The sequence below is a fragment of the Puma concolor genome, chromosome C2, assembly GCF_028749965.1.
Source record: "Puma concolor isolate L17-30 chromosome C2, mPumCon1.1.hap2, whole genome shotgun sequence".
NCBI classification, from domain to species: domain Eukaryota; kingdom Metazoa; phylum Chordata; class Mammalia; order Carnivora; family Felidae; genus Puma; species Puma concolor.
Window position 1 is genome coordinate 98,546,292 of NC_141675.1, and position 27,311 is coordinate 98,573,602.

The window sequence follows — 27,311 nt, forward strand, 5'->3', positions numbered from 1 at the left end:
CAGTCTTGGACTTGGACTTTCTTGGGTTTGATTACTGATTTTATCTCTTTGCTAGTAATGGATCTATTCAGATTTTCAATTTCATCATGTTTCAGTGTTGGTACGTTGTATGTTTTTAGGAATTTATCCATTTCTTATAGGTCGTGCAGTTTGTTAGCATATGATTATTTAAAGCAGTCTCATAATGTTATGTGTTTCTGTGGTGTCAGTTGTAACATCTCCTGTTTCATTTCTGATTTTATTTATTTGAATCCTCTTTCTCCTTCTTATTAAGTCTAGCTAAAAGTTTGTGAACTTTGTTTATCTTTGCAGAGAGCTAGCTTAGAATTTCATTGATCTTTTCTATTGTCTTTGTAGGGTCTATTTCATTTATTTCTGCTCTAATCTTTGTTATTTCTTTTTTTCAATGGCCAATGTTTGATTATTAATTTTCTATCTGGATAATCTATCCATTGATGTAAATAGGGTATTAAGGTCCCCTACTGTTATTGTATTGTTGTCTGTTTCTCCCTTTAGGTCTGTTAACATTTGCTTTATATAGTTAGATGTTTCTGTGTTGGATACATGAATATTTACAAATGTTATAATTTTTTGGTAGATCGACCCTTTTATCATTATGTAATTCCCCTCTTTGTCTCTTATTACAGTCTGTTTTAAGGTTTATTTTGTCTGATAAGAGTATAACTACTCCAGCTTTCTTTTAGTTTCCATTTGCATGGAATATCTTTTTTCATCCCTTCACTTTCAATCTGTGTGCATCCTTACATCTAAAGTGAATTTCTTCTAGGCAGCCTGTAGATGGGTTTTGTTTTTTTAATCCATTCAGCTACTCTGTGTCTTTTGATTGGAAATTTAGTCCATTTACATTTAAAGTAATTATTGATAGATATGTGCTTATTGCCATTTTGTTAATTATCTCTGACTATTTTTGTATTTCCTGTCTATTTCTTCTTACCTTGCTCTCTTTGTGGTTAGATTCTAGTTGTATACTTATATTCCTTTCTCTTTACCTTTTGTGAGTTACCATAAGGTTTACATAGACAGTAAATACACAAAAGATAAAGAGAGATATAAGCTTACAAGTATACTTATCATGATGAGCAATTAATAATGTATAGAATTGTTGAATCATTATAGTGTACACCGGAAACTAGTATGACACTGTATGTTAACTATACTGGAATTAAAATAAAAAGCTTAATAAAAAATACAAGCATACTACTAAAGAAAAGTCATTGGTTGTTTTATTTTTTTGTCTATTTATTTATTTTGAGAGAGAGAGAGAGAGAGAGAGAGAGAGAGAGAGAGAGAGAATGAGCCTGGGCAGGCGAGGCACAGAGAGAGAGGGAGAGAGAGAATCCCAAACACAGAGCCTGACATGGGCTTGACCTTGTGAACCATGAGGTTATGACTTGAGCTGAGATCAAGAGTCAGACATTTACTGACTAAGCCACCCAGGTGCCTGATAAGGCCATTGTTTTTATAAGTCCTAATTGTAGTTTGTCATAGGAATTTGAAATGAACGTACGCTACATTTTGATACCTTTTCTCCTAAATTGATGTCATTATATGAATTTGGGGTGAAAAAGGGGACCATGGTAGAAATATGAATCAGAACTTTAGTCTTCCATAAGGGGTTTGTTACTACCCCAAATATCCTCTCTGTTTGGACCTCATGGGAAAATTGCTTCTTGGCCCTATTATTACTTTGTTGAAGTGGTGGGTATGTATTGAGTCAGTTTCTCACTGATGTAATGAATATTGGCTTTAAGCATAGATAAAAGTTTTTTTGATGTTGAGGTGCCTGTTGAGTATTAACCAATTACCTTTTAATGCCATTAGTATGGCTCTAAATTCCAAATAAACTCAACTAGAATGTGAGTTTTATTTGGTTATCAGCAACTAACTACACAAATATGCAACAGAGCATAGAAGTAATGCAGTGATGTCAGACATGCTACAAACAGACCCCAGTGCACTAACAGATCCTCTAAATTTTTATTAGAAAATATTTAAGAGTTATTCAGAGTGCCACCACCTCTGTGAAAGTCAGGTGTATGTTCTTATATTGACACATCTGCAGACTTGGTTTCTCTTCTAAGAATTGTAGTTTGATTTAATCGAGGTCAGAAGCAGCTCCACATTTAGTTCACTAAATGTCCTGTCTACTTGTAAATTTCCTTTTAGGGTCTGATAAAGTTGTTGTTTTATATCTCAGTAATAAAGTCATTGGCAGTAGCGTACACAGGCTAATTGTTGGAATATAATGCTTTGTTAGAAACGGAACATAGACTTCTGGTAATATTCTTCAATTCACACCAATTGGAAGGAAATAAAATATGGTTCTCTAGGAAATATATTGTAGAAGGCTTAAACTAGAAGTGGTTCAAAAACCTTCTTCATAGGCATTTAATTATTTTCTACCCACAGAAAAAGTAATTTTTCTTCTATCTATGTCTTTACTAAACCTTTAAGATGAAAGGAGAGAATGGTAGCCACAGAATGACAGTGACCTAAAAGTGTAAAATTATAGTTAGTGGAGTTTGGGTAATCTTTAGGACAAATATAACTCAGGATATTTATCAGTGAGTTACAAGGGGATGTGCTGCTTGTGGCATACTGTAAATAAAATGCTCGGTTAAAATTCCTTAAAAATATAATAACTTCTAACTAAGAATTACTTTGCTTTTGAAGAAATTAGGACTAGAAAAACAAAGAAAAAAGAAAAAGGAAAGAAAGAAGAATCTGGTAGTTATAAATTTTTTTTACATGTAGGTACTTTTAATTAAAAAAATTGTTTTTATTAATTCCTAAATTCAAGTGAGAGGGAGATGGGATTAGATTAATTTCCATTTAAATATGCAGTTCCAGATTTGTAGTCATCTTTCTGAACCAAGATGGAAACACCATAGAAAAAATTATAGTGTGGAAATTATATTTCATGTGGTGAGACACAAAGTCAAGAAGTTTTCTGTTCTAATAAGGTGAAAGTGGTTACCAAAGAAACAAAAGTTTCTTATCACTATGCCTGAGGCAAATGTGGCATATTAAGCTTAAAATGAATTCTCCTCTCCTGAATGCACACAAGTCTTATTAATGTCTTGGAAATTATGCACACATAGGAAAAGAGGAATAAGATTTTCTGGATACATTTGAATAAGCATCTTTTGGGGCTATCTAATATCAATGGATACTTTATGTTGAAATGGCCCCAAATCAGTTTTTGCTATTTCATCATTTACTTGGGTTTAACTTTAGACCCAGTGACTTGTCTTCCTCTTAAAAGAGGCACTTTTTTTTTTTTAGGTTCCCTGGTGGCCTGAAAGAGTTAATGCAGTTTCCAAGAGTGTCCAACTTACTTCCAGGGAGTAGTGCGTGCATGTGAGAGTCTGGCTCCAGGATATTTGTTCACATCCCAAAACCAATTTGGCACAACTTAAAATGTCTGCTAGGGAGAGGATTCAGAGTGTTGTTAGGCCACGCAATTAGTGCTTTATTTCATGAGCACCAAATTCACCCAGTAGTGTTTTGTTTTAAAGAAGAGCTTGAAATTCACAATAACGGGTTTCATTTATCAGAGCCATATGGGACTCACCATCTTTGGATATATTTGTAAGGCTTTCACAAAGAAGACTCCTTAGGCATCTCAGATTTCACGGATTGGAGGGCAATCTGGATGAATATCTTTTTTGGAAATGATGAACTGTCTTTTTTATATGTACTCTTCATTTTCAGTAATCCTTGAGAAGCTCAAAAAACAAAAACAAAAACAGAAAAACCAGGAAAGAGTTAAGTAAACCTCAGCTTATTAGCTTTTACTAGAAAACAAAGACCATAATTCTTAGATCTGGTTTAAATGCCAAGTATACCTTTGACGCTGAAATTTGGCCACCTAATCTCTGCAGTTTGTGATGTGGTATTTATGAGAGGGAAGGTGGGTTCTAAGTCTCAACCTATTTTTTTACACTTTTTGCTAGTTCTGTCATGGTCATTTGTCAGTGGATCACTGTAAAGCTATCTGCAACATGCAGACTAATATTGTACTATTGTGAGGTTTTTTTTTTTTTTTTTTTTGATGTCTACCCCAAATTATTTCTTTGGTGCCTACTCTTTTTCCATACTTTTCTGATCACTGGGGGTCTATCTTAATGCAATATATTCCTGAAAATGTCAATGTAATTTTTTTTATGTATCTCATATTTTTCTACTGATCTGTAAATTTACAGATTTAAAAATAAAATAAAATTAATCTTCCTTTGGCAGTGGTTGCTAATACTTTAATTTTTGGTTTCCAGAATCTGTTAAACTCTTAATGACCTATAAACAAATATTTAGGTGTTACTAATTAAAAATGAATATATTTTTAAAGCGTAGAGTTCTCTTGTGATAGGCAACCACTAGTTTTTTAGTTTCAAATTTTTGTTTTGTCAGTTCTGTAGACTTTCTTGTAAAGGCCACACTTGATTCTGTTTGCTAAATCTGGTAAATCAGAATATTTGCAAGTCATATATAGTATTCTAACAATTGCTACTGACTTATATAATGTCTACGTAAACTTCATAGGGATGATAATTTCACTTTATTTTAAATTGTTATGATAAGTTGGTAATTACTTGAAATAACTCTTGCTCATCTGTAATACCATTTTATTGTATTTGGCCTTATTTTATTATCTTCTAGTTTATTAAAAAATTTTTTTAACACTTCATTTGCTAATGATGTTTATATTGGCATGTTTTGAGTTTCCCAGAGAATGTCCACCACATCTTGTTTTGAGTTATGAGCATGTTGAATAATATTAAATTAAAATAAATTAAATAAAACATTAAATTAAAATAAACTTCAGTATTCTTGGCTATCATTTAAATTTTATATTGATACCAATGTCATATATTTTAAATATGATTTCGTAAAGTTTCAAAAATCTACTCTCCACCATTTCCTTCCTTATATGCACTTAGACCTCTGTTACATAGCATACCTGTAGAGTGCACACTTGTATTGCTCTAAGTCACTGGCCCCCATAATATACCAGTGAGGCTGCTAGATAATAGGTAGAACATTGGAATTTTAGAATGAGTTATACCCACTTAAATCAACTTGAGCATTAATTGTGCTGGATGGTTGAATATGTCATATTCTCTCTCTATTTCATTCTTAGTGAAACATTCTAAAATCATTTAATGACTATAGTCAATTGTTAAAATACTTTTAAGATTAAGTTATATTATTTCTCTTTTCCTACAAACATAGTATTGTGACCGAATGAAGTTAAGTGTTTTTCTCACCAGAAAAAAAGTCATTATGGAACTAAGCATGACCTTTTTTTTTTTTTTTTTTTTTTTTTTTTCCGATGCCTGGTGTTTTCCTAGGAATTTTGAAATATTTTCTTTGGGAAAATGATACAGTGTTGGTATAGTGGTCAATAGTAAACAAGAAATTAAAGATGGCAGAAAGACTCAGGATAGGATGTATGGATATAGATACAGTGTATTTCATAGGTCTTTGGATTAGTATAAATTGTAGGCTATGAAAGAAGATGGACATGTGGATCGGCAAGAAAATGTGGCTGTAATGATCAATAGTTAATTCTTTATGAAAATTCCTACGAAATTCCTTCTAAAGGACAGAAAGAAGGACAATTTGGTAGAGTGTATGTGTGAAGGGTAAAATAGTTGCATGCTGAGAGAAGGAGAGTGTGAAGAAAAGAGATAAGGATTCTATGTAGTTCTGTGGCTATCATTGCCTCCTTTACTGCACTTACTCTGAGTTTCTGTTGTAGGGACAAATGGCTCCTATGTATAACATTCTTGGTATAAGTAGAATTCATAAATCATTTGGATTGAGCAGGAATTTTATTTGCTTATGGAAATAGACCTGTTTGATTTTGAGGTGTGGTGTGCTATTATTCTTACCTTATGGTCAGTGTAAAGTTTATATTGTTTTTGTTCAAATTGTAGTAGGAGTATAATTATGTGGAGCAGATGTGTGTGTGTGGGCGCGCACACGTGTGGATGTGTACACATGTAAAGAAGGACACTTTCACTTCCGTCTCTTTGTTTATCTGTCTCTTTCCATCTCTCCTGTGTCAGCTGCTTTTTGCTTGCCAGTTTTTCTTTGTGTCTATCATTTTTATCATTGAATCCATCTGGGTAGGAAATAAAATGCTTGGTTTTTAAATTTTTAATGGTTTTTTATTTTTTGCTATTTTGTTCTTTCAACTTGTTTGTACCTCAGGAATTAAGGCTCAACAATAAGGCGTTTTATTTCTCACATTCAAGAGGTGTTTCTGTTTTCTTTCTTGTCCGTTTGTCCATATGTTTATGGGTCTCTGATAGGCTGTGCAGTGAGACAGCAGTTTACTATCTGTGTGTGTGTGAAATTAGCTAATTGGTGTTAGCAGAAATATTTTCACATGTTTTATAAGCAAAGTGCAGCAAGGTATATAAATGTAGATATGATCCAGACACGCGCACGCTCACGACTGTCACTGCTCATGCATAGGCGCTCAGAAGTAATTAATGTTAATAAGATTTTAATGTGCTTGTGAGATCATAATGAGGAGAAATGAATGCTCTGATTAGGAAAAGGTAACTGTGTGTGTGTTTTGGCTTAGAACAAGATTTCAATTTTTATAAACCGCAATTTTAGAACTTGTTTGTGATTGCATCAATTGGTTTTTATTTTCAAATTAGAGGTCTGTTTAGCCATTTGAATGATTAACCAAATAAATGGGTGAAACCCTGATCATAAGGAATGGTGCACGTTTTCATTTGCAAGGCAATGTTAGTGTACAGCAAGGCTGTGATCATGTCTTTTGCCAACACACCGTTTTTTATGTTGTTTTTAAAAAGCCTTTTTCAGAAGCTACTTGTGGAGATAGAAGTCATTTTAATAAATGTAGGTGTTATCTATATGTTCTGGAGATTCCAATCAGACACTGTAACTGTTGTGTCTGAGATACATTCCTAGCAGTCAGTCATGGCGTATTTGGTGTCCAAAGAATCTATGTTACGCTTCTTGAAATGTTTATTGGGAAAAATGTAAAACAACCAAGGTATTTCTTCCTACACGTCATCTTTACAAATTTTAGAGGTTTGACATCTTTGATGTGAAGTAAAATATCTCAGAGTAAACAAAGATGCTGTCTCATCATGGACTCAAATGCTATGCAGTCAACAGCCACACTATAGACTGGCTTGAATCCAGCTGGACACCAGGGGTCCTTCTCCACAACAAATTTTTTAAAGATACTGTTTACAGAGCTTTAGCATACATTTGCATTATTATTATTTTTTAATTATAGGATAAATCTAAATATCTATTAAGCACCCTTACCCTGTAGCACGTAGAAATTACTTATACATTTGCTGATATAAACAGTGGATTAAGATATTCAAGGATGGCATTCCCTTTTAAAAGTAAGTATATGGGGGCGCCTGGATGGCTCAGTCAGTTAAACCTGACTTGGGCTCAGGTCATGATCTCACAGTTGGTGAGTTTAAGCTTCCTGTAGGGCTCTGTGCTGAGAGCTCGGAGCCTGGAGCCTGCTTTGGATTCTGTGTCTCCCTTTCTCTCTGCCCCTCCCCACTCTTGCTCTGTCTCTCTCTCTCTCAAAAGTAAATAAACATTAAAAAAATAAAAGTAAGTATAGTGCTAAAATCCAGAAAGTCTTGAATGAATTGGGATATGACGTAGTGTACTTTATTTCCAACTAAATCCAACAGATGTGGTTTAGCTTCTTTCTCCCAGGTTTTGGTTATATTAATACAATCTTTTTGTTGGGGTTTAAAAATGATGATGAAGAAAGAGAAGATATTAGTTTATTTTACTGAACGATTGTGCAATTTCCGTGATTCCCAGGGGTGTGTTGGATTTTGCTTTCCATACAATCCATAAAAATGATGATTATCTGACCAAGAGAGGCATTTGCCATTAATAATATTTAGTTGAATTTGTTGGGACTTATGTCATTGAGGCATAATTAGGACAAATTTTTCCCACTTGCAGTTTGTAAAGGAATTCATCCATGTTTTCTTCCAGTAGTTACATGGTTTCCTATTGTAAATTTTCCTATGCAGTCATACATGTTTTTAGATTTTCTACTTTATGCCATTGGTCTGTCTATTCATATGCCATTATCACATTATTTTAATTATAGAGGTTTTAGAATATGCTTTAATATCTGAAGTGTTAGCCTCCCTCCCCACCCCCACCAGCATGTTTCTTTTTCAGGGTTTTCCTGACTTTCTTGCTTTCTTGTAACTCCAAATGAACTTTATAATCAAGAAGCAGGCCTTGAGGGGGGAAAAACTGGATGGTATTTTTATTGAAATTATGATAAATTCATGGATTAACATAGGGACAATTAATATCTTTACGAGTTTGAGTTCCCTTATTCAAGAACCTGCTTCTTCTTTCCATTTGTTCAATAACTTGTGTCTTTCAAAAGTTTTGCACCTTTTCTTCTTATAAAGGTTTTAAACATTTGTTACTAAGTTTGCTCCTTGGTGTTCTATTCATTTGTTTATTCAACTGCTTATTATATATATTTTTTTACAAACTTGCTATCCTAAACAGAGTCCTCTCCCATAATATTTTCTAACTGGCTTTTTGTTTCTGTATAGAAAGGCTATGGATTTTTGTATGTTAATTTTGCAAACCCTCACTTTGCAAAATTCTCTAATTGTTTATGGTGGGTTTGAGCCCTGCTTCTAGAACAGTGCTTGGTGTCTGTGAAACTATGGACAAGTTATTCTGAGCCATTTTACTCATCTAAAGAGCACAGATAAGAAAACCAAACCCCCAGAGTGGTGGAGGGTAAACAAGATCATATATAGTAAAACACCTAATATTTTGCCCAGCACATAGTAGGCACTCAATTACTGATATCCATTAATAATGTAATGTGATATGACATAATGTAATGTAACATAATAATGTCATTATTAAAGTATGGTTAATATGTTATTCGATTATTGAAAGTTTATCATATCAGTTTTTTCTACAAGAATGGAGTGAATTAAAGAAATGAAAAAAACTTAAATTTTCTTATGAACCTTGGTGATTTAATGCACTGGGGACCAAAGATTAATTTAAAGATTAGGGTATTTTACAGCTGTGCACATATATTTCCATCACTTCTGCTTTAATTTTGATTATTGCATGCAAGACTCCTTAGCTCTGGAGAGTAAGTGGAGGGAACTTCTTTTTTTTTTTTTTTTTCCAATATATGAAGTTTATTGTCAAATTGGTTTCCATACAACACCCAGTGCTCATCCCAAAAGGTGCCCCCCTCAGTACCCATCACCCACCCTCCCCTCCCTCCCACCCCCCATCAACCCTCAGTTTGTTCTCAGTTTTTAAGAGTCTCTTATGCTTTGGCTCTCTTCCACTCTAGCCTCTTTTTTTTTTTTTTTTCCTTCCCCTCCCCCATGGGTTTCTGTTAAGTTTCTCAGGATCCACATAAGAGTGAAACCATATGGTATCTGTCTTTCTCTGTATGGCTTATTTCACTTAGCATAACACTCTCCAGTTCCATCCATGTTGCTACAAAGGGCCATATTTCATTCTTTCTCATTGCCACGTAGTACTCCATTGTATATATAAACTACAATTTCTTTATCCATTCATCAGTTGGTGGACATTTAGGCTCTTTCCATAATTTGGCTATTGTTGAGAGTGCTGCTATGAACATTGGGGTACAAGTGCCCCTGTGCATCAGTACTCCTGTGTCCCTTGGGTAAATTCCTAGCAGTGCTATTGCTGGGTCATAGGGTGGGTCTATTTTTAATTTTTTGAGGAACCTCCACACTGTTTTCCAGAGTGGCTGCACCAATTGGAGGGAACTTCTTGATCACCTAGAGTGATTATTCACACCAATTCATGGATCACTTTGATTCTAGCACTTATTACCTACCTAAGTGGATGTGAGCATCTAATTTAAAGTCTTGTAACCACTATGTTTTACCTCAAGTATCTGGTGACTTCACTACATTTTCTTAGTAAACAATGCACTAAATCATGAATGAACTTTTGTGGAATAAATATTGAACATATATTATTGATGTAAGCAGAATAATAGTGTTTGCTGGCCCATTATATAACACTTGTGAAGTTGATGAAAAACAGTAAGTGATAAAAATGTAATTCATTGTAATAGTCCCATGACTTGAACTTCTACTCTAAATTAGTGAAATGAATACTAACTTTGCGGATACATTCTTAATTCATCTGACACAATCTATTGCTAAAAAATGAAAATCCCAGAATTTCAGGGTTCATTTTATTCCTATGAATGGTTGTTTTGCGTGTTAAGTGAGATAATGCACTGGCATTATAATTGCCATTAATATGATAATGCAGGTGCCTGGCTCATGGTAAGTGCTTGAATATGGTAGGGGTTTTGTTACTTTTATTTTATTATTACCTTTGCTGGCTCTTCACTCCCACCCCCCCACACAATTTTCCAGCTAGATATAGTCTTACTAGGAGTGTTGGTTTATGCTTAGAATAAATGTGGGAAACATGTCTCATATTGGTCATTAAAAAATCAACATAAATAACATTTTATATAATTTTTCAATATTGAAATTTGCTAAGTTGGAAGTAAGATTCCCATCACTGGAGGATGTGAAAGTTTTCATTGCTTGTGGATGAAATTTCTGAGTAGCTGCAAGGATGAAAAATAATTTCTCTCAAAGAATTATAGGTACATTTTGTCCATAGGTTAGAGTTTTCTGGAGTTCTGACTTAGCACTCAGTATAATTATTCTTCCACAGCCTCATAGAGCTCCTTTGTTCATTCATTCGTATGGGAAATAACATAGAGTATATACTAGGTTCAAAACATTGTTCTGAGTGGTATGAGATCTACGAAATAGCAAGATTAGTTACATGAACTGTCCCTACTCAAGAAGTCTAGTAGATTGTTCAGACAGGAAACACTGAGGTTATGTGCAAGGATTTTGGAGCCAGATTATTTGGTTTGAATCCCTGCCTTAACACTAGTTGTATAACTTTAGGTGAGTTATTTATCTTATCTGTGTTTCAGTTTCTTTACTTACGAAATGAAGCCAAAAATAGTACCTACTGAATAGGATTGTCCTGAGGATTCAATGATCGGGTACAGGCACAGAATTTAGAGCAATAACATAAGCTCTCAATAAATATTGGTGAGCATTAATATTATTATTATGTAGAACAGAATAAAATTAATGCCTTAAAACAATACAAAGTAATGCAGTATTATAGGAATGGTAGAAGTAATTTTCTCTGTGGCTGGGGAATGGAATTAGGGGAGCTTTATTAGATGAAGTAATGTTTAAACTGAAACCTTGAAGCATGATTTCTATAGGGCAAGGAAGAATGGAAAGGTAGGGGCAAACTGATTTCTAGGTTGAGTGAATAGTCTAAGCAAAGATTTAAAGGTGGTAGAGAAGTTAAAAATAAAACTTCTGGGACCTTGCAGTCAAAAAGACTCGTTTCTGAAGCCCAGCTCCACTCATTAATTGTGTGGCCCTGGGCAAATCAGGCTGTGTTCATGTTTCTGTCTCTGAGATGTAGTCTGGTAGCTCTGGGCAGTAAGTTACAGCAGTTGTAGAGCTGATCATGGCATGTTATGCCTATTGTCCAGTATCTGTAAACCATTATTTTGTCTAGTTTTTAGCAGTTTGAGTCAGGAGACTAAGTCCTGTTTCTGTTACTCCATCATTTTCCGAAGCAAAAGACCAACACATTGCTTTCACTTTTCTCCTTATTGAGTTTGGGACCTATCATCTAATTGTGTTACACCCTGTAGCTGGGTACTTCGTTCTGTACTCACTACCTGCATTCCAAGTTTTAGTTAGCTTATCTGCCTCCTCACTGCATTGGCTTCTTTGAGAATGGGGACTGTGTCTGGTTCATCTCTACCCCACTACCAACCCACTACTGTTTGGAGTCTGGCACATAGCAGATAGTTAATGGATATCTTTTACTTTTAATTTAATTGCTACAAATTGTAGTTTTGTGCAATACTGTGAAAGACTTTGAATACTACACTAGAGTTTGGATTTTATTCACTAGCAAATCACTCAGGATTTTTGAGGAGGTGAGGGAAATTCCCTGAGCCTTTATATATATATATATATATATATATATATATATATATATATATATACATATATGTATATACATATATGTATATACATATACATATACATATATGTATATACATATTTATATATGTATATACATATATATACACATATATATATACATATTTTTTTTTTAAGAAGATAACTCTAGAAGCATAAAGATAGATAAAAAAGGTTAGGCGTTGAAAATAATTAGATTACTTAGGATTTTCGGCAATAACAGTGGGAAAAGAAAGAGCATTGGCAGGATCTGGGGGTTGTTTGGATGGGCACTTTTAAAAGGAATGGTGAGAAAAATGAAGACTTGTTTTCACACATTGTTGATCAATTCCTTTAGAATGAAATATTAGGTTATTTTGTCTTCTTTGGCACCTAAATGAAGGATCTTAGTGTAAAAATTTGAGAGCTAAATTTCACAATGTAAAGAAGTAATTAATGTTAAGGGTTTATCTAAACTCTGCTTTAGTTTTTTTACTAGAATACACTCAGAATTTAAGGTATTTTATAATTTTTAAAGGAAAATGGCTTATGGGTTTTATTTTCTTATGTAGAGATAATTTTCTATTGTACTACAAATATCATTATCTCTTTATATTTTTCCTCATTATAATCCCTTTTCTTTGGATAATATATATAGCATATATACATCTTTCCTTGTTAGTTTTAATTTTTACCTGAAAGATTGCTTCTTTTAATATGTTGGTAATGAACTCAGGGCTAAAAGTTCACTTTATGCAGTTGAGTGAGATAGTACCTGTAGAATGACCCAGAGTGAGAATTAATTTTTTTCAAATATATTTTAACTTTGATTTTGTAGTACTGCCTGTCACCCCAATTTTCTTTTCCTTTTGAGAGACATTAGAAGAGCTAATGAGAGAGTGGAAACAGTGGCAGAAGTGGGAGAACAAGAGACATTAAAACAATTATGGAAACCGTCCAGTGCCAATATTTATGTATATAATATAATAGTAGCTATTTGAAAAGTTAAGACACTTCTAACAAGAACATGTTTACAGTGGTCTGAAGGACATTAGTTAGAACTAACGGATTGAATATGTGGAAGGAAAATTTCTCCCAATTTGTTCTATTCACTTTGGCATAATTCTCTAAGGAACTAATGCTTCTTGAGAAGTATGACCTAACCAAAGAAAAATGATACAATGTTCAAGTCAACAATAGCATCCTGACAAGGTAGGGGAATATTTTTGATATTATATTTCATTTCTTATTTCAGTGTCTGATGTGAACTATTTCTTACTCCTGTTATAGAGAATGACACAATGCCTATTATTTATTGAATTGCCCTTTGTGTTGGTAACTGGACTAGCAGGTAAATATTATCTTATTCTTCAGTAACAAGATACCTTCAATAAGACAGGTATTACTTACATTTTATCAATGAAGAATCAATGATTAGATTAAGTAACTTTCATAAGGCTACACATCTGGTTACAGTGGAGTTATTTGAAATCAGTGTTATAACAGGTAAAAATGGATCGCAAAGTCTGATGTGTGTACTGTTATGTACGATGAAAAAAGTTGCTCATTTTTATGCAGTAAACAGAGGAAGATGAGCTTCTCAGACCTGAAGTGGAAAAGGGCCAGGAGAGGAGGGAAATGTTTGTGTTTTTGACAGAGTGAGTTTATCAGAGAATAAAAGGGCTGATTCCTCACAGTGGCAAATCTTTCCAAAGCAAAGATACTATTTGGCAATCCATTGGACAGTGATGTCCAGAGCACCTGAAAACCATTATATCTTGATGAGGCCAGTTGAGAGACCAGGAGCAATGGTGGCCACAGGGAAGTGTTCTTACAACTTATAACTCTATTAGGAATACCTTTTGTGGGAAAAGTTACTTGGCATAGCTATTCTACACAGTTAGAGCCCCTGGGACCCAATACCATGTAAGGAGTTCCACATCAGTTTCACAACTGATCTGACCTCAGTCTTAACTACTGTGCTGTTTTGTATAACAAGCATATTAATCAGTATACTTGCATCACTTGCAGAAAAACCCAACCTATCCCTGCAAACAGTGTTAAACTCCAAAGTATTACTGAGCTGTAGCCCAGAGGGGGGAAAAATATGTAGTATGATCTCTTACTATGAGTGGGGAACCACCAAAATGTATAAGCAATTAGAAATTCTCTGTTTCTTTTGCTTACAGGAATATTCACACCTAGGTGGATTGCAGAAATTAAAAAGCCCTGACTCTCAAGTTCAGCTCTAAAGAAGTCTAGTTATTTGCCTAAGTTTCAAAAGAATTAGTTCCCTAAGTATTTCAAAATGTTCAACTGGCTGCCCCAGCCGTTCTCTTTGGAAGCTTCTTTCTCATCCTCATGGCACATCCCTCTGGCATGCATGACCAGCTGCAAGCTAAACCCTGTGGAATAAGAATTCTTTCATCCCTTTGTGTGATGTGTTTCATTTTCAGAGTTTGGATGATCCTCCTCGGCAGCAGCAGCCGGCATTGTTAGTTTCAATAGGCAGTCTGGATGCACAAGAACAGTCATCATAGAGAGACAGGCTCTAGGGTCCATCCCTTCGTGCCATGGTGCTGTGTTAGATCACTTTCCTCTGCTGGATTAATGGCCAGAGAAAAAGGGAAACAAACTGTACCCGAAGGAATCCAATTAAAGTACTTGAACTTCACTGACGTCCATCCTATTGTTGTCTTAACTTCCTAACCTATGGTTAATTATTCTGACCAGTGAAAAGGAATAACATAAATAGGAGGATTATCTTAAATTCCTTATTTTCTTTAGTTTGACAAGCTATCAAAATTTTATTATGTAAGATGAAATAACAGTAATGTTTGGTATAGTGCAACTTTTTTTTTTTTTTTTTGATTGACCTTTCTATCTCTTTCCTAATATCTTCACTAAAGTCACTATTAGGACTTACTGTATAAAACTGCTCAGCCTTTAAATTTTCATCTCTGTTCACAGTCTATGCTGCAGCATTAGTTCATTCTGGGCCCTTTGGTTTCCTTGAATCTCCAAATGATTCCACTCCCATGGCTGTGATATTCTTTTCCTGGTTAATCAAGAATTCTCTATTTCTGCTCTGTCATCCATGCCACTGTCAGTAGGAAAGTAATTTAGGCTTTTGGCTTTCAGCCTCATCATTTGTGAAATGACCTCCCCTGACTCTGAAGTTCTGTGTCCAAAATACAAACAAGGATTTCCAGTAGTAATAATTTGTATGTGTATGATGATTAATAGTCTGCAGAGTGTTTTCATATATTTCATTTTATATAATTCTCACCGTAGTTCTGTGGGGTGGGGAGAACGTTATTAGTGCCTCCTTTTTCAGATAAAGATACTACAGCTCTGGGAGGTGAAGTAACTTAGCCCACATTAAGTAAGTAGTAACTGGCTGAATCTGAGCTTTAAATTCAGAATTTTTCCTACGTAAGGTGATGGTTTCCTATAGTAGGGGGAAAGTTTCTTTTCTTAAAACCTAAATTTCCTTATTGATTAACTACAAGGTTTTGTTTGTGTGAGTGTGTATGTTCATGCTTTGGGAAGCGGCATCCCTTCCATTGAGTTTGGGATGCAATTTGTAGCCCTAGTTTTATTAGTGAAGGAGTCTCCTAAGATTTCTAATTAAGAAAAATAAGACGGAATGTGTTACCTTTCTAGTGTAGAATTTTGGTGTTATTTTGAACTCCTCTATCAAATTTGATTGTATTTTTCAATTGCATATCCATTCTGTTGTAAATCTAATATACCTATCCATATACCTATTAAATAGTATTGTTTGCAATTAGGGAAGACATGAATATAATAGAAGCCCTTTTAGCCAACCCCTGCTTCAGGCCAATAGGATACTCTGAAAAATGGTGTATTTGGTTATCTGTTTACCTGCTAGTATGCTGACCTAGGGTCATTTGTGTTTGTTTTCAGATTTGTTTATGCTAGTTGAATGTGCAGTTGTAATTTAATTATGCAAACTGATGAAATTTGAGTAAAAAGGTATAAAGCATTGTTGATTTTATGAAATTTAAGTTGAATGCTTTGGAAAGACTTTTGAAAGTGAATTACCAAAACAGATTACAATCTAAATAGGTGTGGGCTAGATAACTGTAAAATTACCGGGGTTTGGGGTTAGGGGATGAATGTAAAAATTCTGGAAAGATCTCGCACTGAATTTGCTTGGCCAGTCCCTATAATCGCTCACTGACTTTAAGGAATCAAAAACTTTTAAACTCTGACTTTCAATATCATCTTTCAATAGATGATATGATGTGGTACAGTTTGAACAGGAAGAATAATGTGACTTAGCTGACTAAGAATCAGTGACAGCCCATTGGTCCTACATCAAAAGGTTAGTCCACAGGTGTAAAGTTTTTATGGTTTACTTTTAAAACAAAAATTCTAAAAAATGTTTATTTTTGAGCGAGAGAGAGACAGAGAGACAGAGTGTGAGCAGGGGAGGGGCAGAGAGAGAGGGAGACACAGAATCTGAAGCAGGCTCCAGGCTCTGAGCTGTCAGCACAGAGCCTGACGCATACTAGAACTCACAAACCACGAGATCAGGACCTGAGCCGAAGTCAGAGGCTTAATCGACTGAGCCACCCAGGTGCCCCATGTTTTACCTTTAAATAAACTAAATATGTGAAAATTGCTTTAACCAGCTTCTGTCTTTGTCTCAGTGTCATGTGTAAAATGAAGATAAAAATAATTTTACTGACAAGGATTTTTTTTTTGAGTGTGTGAGGATTAAATGAAATAGTACATGCATAGCACCTAGAACAATGCCTATCACGAGTACTAAAAAAAGAGTTGTCTTCTTAATTATCATCATCATCATCATCATCTGAGATTATCTGCTATAGGGCTCATGTATACTTATATTAAAATACTGTCAGTGATTGGAATATTTTAGTAGTAAAACATAATAATTCTATTTCAGTTAGCAAAACTATGTATTTCCAACTTTCACTGCACCCTTTTTTTCAGGATTTTTAGGAAGAAGTTTTACTATACCTGTTCTCAGGAGATGCTAAGAGCTGAAACTGTATGTAAGATGTAAGTGAAAGGGCGAGGTGTAGTCTCAGCTGAAGACTATGGAAAGGAGAGTTTAGCATGTTGTGGTGGAGTGGTGTGGAATGTGTACATAGTACCTCTCCACATGGAGCCTAGATCTAGTCTAGGGATGTCTCACTTAAATGAATACTAAGCTACACGATCACTGCCCTCTCACAACTGTAAACAGCAAAGGAAAAGGAAAAAAAGTGACAAAAATACCCTGTTAGCTAAACTTGGACAGTTGTGTGGTAGTCAAATACTGCCTAGAACAGTAGCCTTCTACTGTGTGCCATCAATTCCTAAACGCTTCTGCAAATTGGTGCGTTATAGGTTTTCATTATTGAATCCATATTTAGAAATTGCTTTTCAGAGGAGAATTAAGCATTTACCTGCTTTCTTTCTGAATGTTGACACACACATTTTCATACCATTTTACATTCAGCTTTCCGACCTTAGAATGTGCTCCTTATAGGAAAGAAGCTTGTGCTTCAGGATCAGAGAGAACACCAGCACTGCTGATAGTTTCCCCCTTGGTTTGGATGTTAGTGATTGATTCAGTTCCTGTGGCATTAGAGTGAATAATTTATCAACCATTTATTATTATTATTATCATTCAAATAAGTGATATTATTTGCCTTCTATAAATGATTTATGTGGCACTTCCATCATCTTTAAAAATAAAGCAAATAGGAAGCAAAATAGAGTATAAGACATTTTCCAAAGTTCAAAAAACTTTAAGTGGCATAATCTAAATTTGTTAAGTACCCTTTTGTGTTTTTAAGTATTACAAGTATCACTGTTGGTCACTTTCTATGGCTATTATGGAATTAGGTCTATTTGTTTTTCGTATTGTAGTCTACCCTTACCTGTCATAATATTTTTGATTAAAAGAAATACTGTTTTACTACTTCATGGCTCATCATAAGATTGGGATTACCTCAGCTCATACAACATTTTCCTACCCATGAATGTTATTCAAATTTCTCCTATAGTCTGTCTTTCCTGTGCTTTCATTTCAATCATTTGTCCTCCCAATTTCAGCTGTCCTCAGGTATGTATCCATATATATATATATATATATATATATATATATATATATATAAATTTCTCTTCTGTGTATCATCATTTGTTAACCTGTATCCATCTTTGTAACCTACACTTTTATTTCTAAATTTGTTGATTTAAATTTAGCCCACTTTTTTTTAGCTATAGCACTTCCATAGAGTTATTTCACATGAAGACAACAGTAGAACTTATAAAAACTAGGCAGTATCCTAGAAAATAGCAGTGTTTATACTGAAGAATAATAAACTAGGTATTCAGGTTTCTAGGCAATGAGGACCTACTCATTACATCCTCTGGTTATGCAAGATGTTTTTAAAGAGTTAAAATTCAAGAGAATGTCTTTCTTCATATGAAATTCCTGTCAGTCAACATGATCTTCAGAACCCTTTGCCAAGCACCTTTCTAGGCAGAGAAAAGAGTCTCAGTTTGGATATCTTCAGAATGCTGTGTTCTTGACTCATATCCCTGGGGACCAGCCCCTTGATATTTTAAATTTTAATTTATAGATTAAGGTATTTCTGTAACTGGCTAGGGATGCTTTGCTGAACCCCAGGTGATGGGTTCATAGTGATTAATAGTGATTTGCTATGTAGGCAAGAAAGTTGGCTTTAGTGCATAATAATGTTCAGAATATCATGATACATTAAGTTGATATGGTAGAAGGAATGTAAAATTAGGCTTTGTTCATATACAATGATGCTATTTCTGTTTTGTTTAGAAGGGAAGTTTGGGTATCATTGCAAATGATACAAAATATGAAAGGTAGTAACTTGATCACAGTTCTAGTTTCTCTAAGTTCTCATTTCTCTGTTTTGGAGAGATGTAGGGAGAACAATCTGAAATAAGAATGCTAACAATGGGAACATCTTTTACTTGCTTTTCAAATAGTATATTTTTTTGTTATGTTGAATTTTTTTGCTATCAATTGAATGATTTAACACATGCTCAAAAAAAGATCAGATTGATGTTTCATATAAAGATCTGCTGGATATATATACACATATTTAAAATATGTATTCATGACATTTGACTAAGTTGATCAGCTATTAAGTTCCATTGAATTATGTAGCTTATCAAACAGCAAATAAGCTTTTGCTACCTAAGTTTGTTGGCCTGATGTTATCTATTATTTTATGTAATCATTCATTCATTCATTCATTCATTGTTTCACTGGACACCTATTATGTTAGGGATTGTATGTGGTAGGTAAGGCAAGGATGATTACCACATGGTCCCTGCCAGGGGCAACTGGGTGGCTCAGTCAGTTAAGCATCTGACTTTGGCTCAGGTTATGATCTCATGGTTTGTGAGTTCAAGCCCTGTGCTGACAGCTCAGAGTCTGGAGTCTGCTTCGGATTCTGTGTCTCCCTCTCTCTCTGTCCCTCTCCTGCTCATGTTCTGTCTCTGTCTCTCAAAAATAACAAACATTTAAAATAATTGAAAAAAAAAAAAAAAGACAATGTCCCTACCTACTAAAATTTGTAGTTTAGTGGCTTTTATATAAAACATTCTTAGATTTGGTCTTTACTATGATAATATGTTGGTCTCTTACCTATTTTACATCCTAACGGTCTAATTATTGTTTTTATGATCAAATATTTAATTTGCATCTTTAGTATTCTGAATTTAATGTAATGTCAATACCTTTAAGCAGATTATAATCTCTAAAGATAACATAGAATGTTTTAAATATAAATATAAAGTATTATGGTAATCATAACTTTATCAAATACTTTTTATAGATACAATACTGATTTTAGTCATATCCCTCTTTCCTTTCATCTGATTCCTTTTTTATTTGGGAGAAGAGATGGTAAAGGACAATTGACATTTGGTAGTGACCAAGGTAGAAGCCTTTTGGTTTCCACCTGGTTTCTAGTTCAATAAAATACAAGGTTAGGAACCACAGGGGATGAAGATGGAGAGATATGCAAGTGCCTACCATGAAGTAACTTGTATTATGTATGTTGCTAAGGAGCTAGAAATGAGGTGAGATCCACTGAAGGGTTTTAAGTGAGGAAATGACTACTTAGTTCTGTTGAGAAAAGACACTTCAGGTAAAGAGAAAGGACTACAGTCTGGAGACAAAACAATTAATGGTAATCAGGATGAAGTACAGTGAGGGCCTCAACTGAAGCAGTAGCTGTGATATTGTGAGGAACATCAAGAAGGATGGGTTCCAGAGATTTTTGGAAGGCGGAATTGATTTTTAGAAGGTGGCATCTGGGGACTGCCTAGGTGGGAGTTGGATGCTATTAAGGAAAAAAAGGTGACTCTCAAGATTTTTGCTTGAGGACCTGGGTACTACTATTCATGGAAGAAAGGATTATTTTAGAAGAAACGGGTTACTGGCCATTGTGAGGTCAGGGAGACGGTGAGGGTGGGAGATAAGGAAGGATATAATTCAGTTGAGTTTAAACATAAATTTACTTTGCTTTGAGAAACTATGGTGTGATGCTGTGACCTAAAAGAGTATAAAGTATGGTAAGTCTGCCATGCTGAAGCATGCTGAGTTTCATGGGAGAGTACTGAGTAGGGGATTTGAAGGGAAAATATAAAGTTTAGAATCTGATATTTATTTTCTTGGAATCATTTTTGCCAGATATTCCTCATGGCAGCTTTCCTCCATTTTGTGAACCAAAAGCTAGACTGGCATATTCAAAAATTTTAGCATTATGATGTGTCTGGGAGTCCTCAGAGAGCAGCTGCTTTAAGGTGTTCTTTATATGAGGAGGCCATATGGAAATGAAGGGAAGTTCAAGTTTTAGCCATATAAATTTCTAGTTAAATAACCTTGTACAAGCCACTTAACCTTTTTGAGTTTCTGTTTTCTTACCTCTAAAATAGAAGGGTTGAACCATCTAATTTCTGAAAAGATTCTTAACAGTAAAAATCCTATGATTTTATGACCCATTGAATAGCATGACTACACCTGTAGGATTACCATCTTTGGAACTTTAACAACCGACTTCCAGTTAAACCTGGTGATTGAACACATGTTTTTCCTTGTTCCCTTCTGGTAAGGAACTAAAAGTATAAATGATAGACTGAAAAATAAAAGACAAAAAAAAAAAAAAAAAAAGAATCCACCAACATAAGGAAGAAGAAGCAACTTATCAAAGTTTTTGGAAGATGTAAAGTGGATGGAGGATTTCGTAGAAACAAGAAATGTAAATACAGGTGCCTGGAGAGTGTTATGCCAAGAAGAAAACAAGTCAGTTCATGCTCAAGAACTGGCTCAAGAATTGGAAGACAACAGCTGAAGTAAAAGTAAATTATACTTAATATATTTAGATAGGAAAGATAGTACTTCCATGAAACATGATAGGATGATAAAAAAAGAATAATCAGAATAAGCACTCTTACAATAGCTGATGAAATAATTTTAATGGAAGGATTGAAATTATCCTGAAAACAGAGCAAAAATTCAGTTAAATGGAAAATGGAGAGAAAAGATAAAATCAGACAAATAATTTAACAAGCCCTAAATCTGATTAATAGTTCCAGAAAACAGAGGAGAGCAACGAAAATGATATGGAAGGAATGATCATAACATTATATTATAGAAAGTTCTGAACTAAAGGACATTAGTCTCTAGTTTGAGAGAGTCTGCTGGGTGCTCATAAAAAATATGAAGCAGATCTATACCAAGATACATATTGGAAAATTTTAGACTAGCAGCAATATATGGATGATAGAAGCTTCTAGATAGAAAATATAAACCTTACATTTTGGCTTAAGAACGAGAATAGTATCTGATTTTTTTAATGGCTATATTCAAAGCTGGCATATGTGGCTTTAAAATTCTGAGAGAAAATAACTTTTAACTTGTAATTCTATACCTAGCCAAACTATTATTAATCACATGTGAGATGAGGTTAGGAAAAAGACATTTTTAGACAAATGATCCTCATACTTTACCTTACATTGTTGCTTTCTTAGGAATCTTTTGGAGTATGTGCTACATCCAAATGAGGAGAAATTGAGGAGGAAAGAGGATTCAGGAAATAGGTGATGACAATGAGGTGAGAAAGGTCAAGAGAATTTCCTGGACAGCAGCTATGCATTGGCCTTAAGAGTAACTAGTCCTTAGCAGGAAGATGAGAAACTCCAGAAATGGGTATGTTCAGAAGGAAGAATTAGAATGAACAGAATGCTTAATTTTAAGAGTGTGAAATATATTTCAGACAGGTTTTACATTTCTGTTGTAGACACTTGGAATGGGGTCAAAGTGGCAATATTAACTATAGGCAGGAAACATTGTTACTCAAAGAAGGAAATGTATTAAAATTATACTAACTGGATGAATATTGGGAGGATGAAAGGAAGAAAAGTGGGTGGTATAAGAGAGCTAAGTCTTTATCTTTCATGATAGGAAAGTAATAGATTTTCTACAACATACAAATAAAAAATAAGAATTATACATTTTTGTATATTATTTACAGATAAAGAGATAAACACTAGAAATAATTTTGACAGAGTATCTGAAAGGGTAGGATATAGGTTGCCGTTTTTGTTTTTAAACCTTGTGGTACTATTTAACTACTAAACTATATAGATGTACTACTTTGGAAACAATGAGAAATTATAGTTTTAAAATTTAGAAGACTGGAAATAGAAGTATTTTGGATTTTGATTTTTTCATATAGAAGAGTAGCTCTTGATTAAGTACATATTTTAGTTATTTGGAGGAACTAAATCATTTATATCCTGGCGTTACTGACATTTGGGCATTCTGTTTCTGGAGATTAACTATTATTTGGAGAGGTTTCCTCTTATCCCTATAAGGTACATGTGCTGTTTGCATGGTGAAAACTATGGTAAGAAATCTTAAAGTTGTTGCCACAATTCTCAGACCTTAAGTATGTGTTCCAAATAAAAGACAGAGGGCTTAGGAGAAATGGAAAACTCGTGAACAGACTTCCATTTGATTTGGTAGATATAGGCATATAAGACAAATTAAACATAGTTTATTTGTTAAACAAAGAATAGCCTCCACTCGTTCCAAGTAGTCTAAATACTTAAGATTTTTTCCTTTTGAAAACTTCACATGGCTAGTTCATGCATTCTCATGGAATGCTTTTAACTGTTCACTGACTCATTACCTATTCATCTATAGCTAATGTAAAACCACTTTGGCTGTGGTTTACAAAAATATGGAGGTTATGTGATTCAGTGCATGCAGTTCAGAATTTAGATTATCTTTCAATAATCAAAAAATGCTTTGCCAAAAATCCATTACAAGTGTGCTCAAAATATCAAGTGCCTTTGAAGTTTTTAAATAAAAAAGTCCAACAACAAAACCCAACAATAAACAAACAAAAAAACCCCCAGAACATGTCTTATAAACAAAAGGGTTTAGCAGACAATCTTAAACCTCCTTGAAAGAATTTTTAGAACATAAGAGAGGCAGAAACAGAGACCGAGGTAGAAAAAGGGAATTTCTCTTTGAATATATTTTTTTTGAACCAAGGACATTTGGTGTTGAGAGGAGAAGGGGGAGAGAAGAAATGAAGAAAGAACATGATTTGTCTCAAAGATTTATTTTGTAATTGATTGTAGCTTATAAAGGTTTTCATTGATGGTTGTACGGGAGGGAGAATTCTAAGTTTCAATGCTGACACTTTGAAGAGTTGCCCTGTTGTTGCAGCTGCTTGGGCAGCCTTGCTCACACATCAATGGTGCATTGTGGCAGCTTGCTCTGCTTCCCTGTTTCTGATGGACATTCTCCAGGCAGTGAAGGGCAAAGGGGCTGGCAATGCTGGTAACTGGCATAATAGAAGTTGTTGGACCAGTTTGGAGTGTATGTGTGTGAACTGAACACTTAATGACAGCTTCTGTATTATGGTTAGTCTAAGTTCAGGGTCAGAAAGTACTTTCTGGTCAATTAATAGAGATAGGAATACACACACACACACACACACACACACACACACGTGTGTGTGTGTGTACTTGTCTTTTTGTGGCATAGAGTGCATATTATTTAGTTTTTGTGTAGTGGTTGGTGAAGGGACTAATGTTTATGACCTAAAAAAATTCAGTATATACTCAGATATAACTACACTGAAATATTTCCTTCATAAAATAAATAATTGACTTTTAGTATTAATTATACTTAATTATTGACTTTTTAGGATATCCTAATTAAATATTTTCTGCTATTTGTGCAAATCTGTTCCAGTTTTTTTAAGTTTTTATCTCTATGTCCAATAACATGTCCAATCTATTCTTTTATAATCATAAACTTTTATAAGTATATGAAAAGTCACGTCATACTAAACAGAAAGGGTTATTACTTGGAAGAATATGGCATAATTTTAGGAGGTGATACAGAGAAGGAAGAATTGATGAACATTTACTTTGTTTACATATATATGTATATATATATATATATATATATATATTTTTTTTTTTTTTTGCTAAGAGGAAAATCTTCAAATTGGAAGAAGGAAATGGAAATCAACGATTGAATTGTTACTAAGAGGCTTTTTTTTTGCAAATTTAGAACCAAACTCCATAGAGTTTGGCAAATTCTATTCTAGAATGATAGTACAAACCATAATTTTTGAAAAAAAAAGCACCCTGCACATTTATATCATGTGTGTTTTTCAAAGAATTGTCAACATATATTTTCACTAGATGCTTATAGTGATCCTGAGAAGTAGCTACTACTACTCTGAATAGTAGGCACTAGTTCATACCTTTTTATTTACTCTCATTTTTTATTCACTATACCCAAGAAGACACTATGCTCTCCACTTACAGATATGTTAACTGAAATTAAATAAAATTTTCAACTCATCAAAGCATCTGGAGTCCAAACTTGATGAATTTTGCTCCAAAGGCAATGCTTTTTCCACTGAAATTCATAACTTCTAGATATGATCACATTTGGAGAGTTGGAAGGTATCAAATACCAGATATAAGCAAATGTGTAAAAATTTAAAGACAAATTCTGTAATCTACAGAGTTAACTTTCTCTCTGGCAAAATTCTGAAGTGAATTAATCAATTCACCCATATCAATTAAATATCATTAAATGCTTTAAACAGTTCAATTAAAAGACAGAGATTATTAGGCTAGATAAAAGATAAAAACCAAGTATATTCTGTCTATAATATTACTATTTTAAATAGACAAATATTTAAAATACTAAAAATGAAAGGATGGGAAAGATATACCAAGCAAATATTAATCATAAGAAAGCTGGAGTAGCTGTATTAACAGAAAAAAGTATGCTTCAGGGCAAAGAATATTGCCATAGATAAAGATGATATACAAATCCTAAGGATGTATGCATCTAATAACAGGTTCAAAATAAGTGAAACAAAAACTAATAAAAATGAGAGAAAAAGTAGATAATTATACTTGGAGATTTTAATATACTTCTCAGTAATTGATAGAGTAAATATACAAAACAACCAATAAGATGTCGAAGACTTAAATAACAGTATCAACCAACTTGATGCAATTGACATTTATAGAATCTTACATCCAGCAGTAGCATAATACACAACTTTTGAGGTACACATGGAACATTCACCAAGATGGTCTATATGCTGGGCCCTGAAGCAAGTCTCAATACATTTTAAATGATGGAAGTCATACAAATATATTGTTTATACACATGGGATTAATTTAGAAATAAGAAGCATAAAGAAAGTTGGGAAGAGCTCAGATGGCAAAGTAGTAGGGGAAGGGCCCTAGGCTTGTCTCATCCCTCAAACACAGCTAGATGAATATCAAATCATTCTGAACACCAGAGAAATTGATCTGAGGACTGACAGAACAAACTGCACAACTAGAGGGAGAGAAGAGGTGACATCATGGAAAGCAGGAGGTGCAGAGATGTGGTTTGGGGGAGAAACGGATTGCAGGTGCTGCAGAGGGAAGGGAGGCCTGGTGGTGACACAAGGAAAGCACTTCTCCAAGGCCATTGACTGGGAAAATGAGGAGCTATTTTCATCAGTTTTTACAGCCAGCAGGGCTCAAAGACTGAAGTTTTAGAGGTCTGTGGAGTGGCCAGTGTGGAGCCCTGAGGGTGCTGCAGTTCTCCTGTGGAGAAGGAGGGCAGATAGCCTGGGGGCAAACACTGTGATCTGAAGATCCTCTGAGACACACTGGAAGAGACAGTTTCCTCTTCGTGGAGCACATCTGAGAGAGGTGGCATTGAATCACCAGGGACAAAGAGCTGGTGGATGCCATCTCCCTCCCCCGCCCCTTAGCATAAATTAAATTCAGTAAGCAGCGCAGTGCCAACAATGGTGGCCTAAACCATTTGCACTAAACCATCTACCCCCCACACTCTGCAGGTGCTATTTTGCTAGGGAAGTGTACTTGAGAACCAGAGCGGCAGGACCCTCCCCCAGAAGACTGCCACACACAACCCCTGCACACACCATGTCTACTGACTAGAGTTATGCAAAGCTTCAGCTCTACTGGAAATAGCATCAGGTCTCTTTAACAAGCAGACCAGAACAGACTTAGTTAAAACTTGCCACACTCTGGCCAAGGTCCAAACACTCCATACTACAGGCAAGAAGAAACTCTGCAGAGAACTGACCTAAAGGAAAGAACAGCCAAGATATAGCAGCAGAGTGCACACCACATACACCAGAGACACATCCTGAAGTGCCAAGCCCTGAACAGTCTTCATAAAGCCGTTACTGTAAGGGGCAGGAAGTATAACAGACCTTCCTAACACAGAGAAGAAGACAGAGACCTAGACAAAATGCCAAAACAGAGGAATTCATTCCAAAATAAAAAACAAGAAAAAGCCACAGCCAGGGATATAATTGAAACAGATATAAGTAATATGCCCGATCCAGAATTTAAAGCAACAATCAGAATGATACTAGCTGGATTTGAGAAAAGCATAGAAGGACACCAGTCCTTTACTGTGGAGATAAAAGACCTAAAATCTAGTCAGGCTGAAATGAAAAATGCAATAACTGAGATTTGAAACCAACTGGATGTAATGACCACAAGGATGGAAGAAGGAGAGGAATGGATAAATGATACAGAAGAAAGAATTATGAGAAATAATGAAGCTGAAAAGAAGAGAGAAAGAAAAAT

At 34.6% G+C, this 27,311-nt stretch overlaps 1 protein-coding gene and 1 long non-coding RNA gene across 44 annotated transcripts in view; one reads left to right on the forward strand and one right to left on the reverse strand.

The window, feature by feature from the left end:
- The window catches only part of LOC147577441 (uncharacterized), a 32,812-nt gene extending 27,898 nt beyond the window's left edge, over window positions 1-4,914 (reverse strand). Inside the window, exon 1 of the long non-coding RNA XR_015240551.1 lies at window positions 3,596-4,914. This is a non-coding gene — a long non-coding RNA (uncharacterized LOC147577441). The remainder of the gene's footprint in view (window positions 1-3,595) is intronic.
- Window positions 1-27,311, forward strand: part of ZBTB20 (zinc finger and BTB domain containing 20) — a 780,465-nt gene that overhangs the window by 60,659 nt on the left and 692,495 nt on the right. The window lies entirely within an intron of this gene.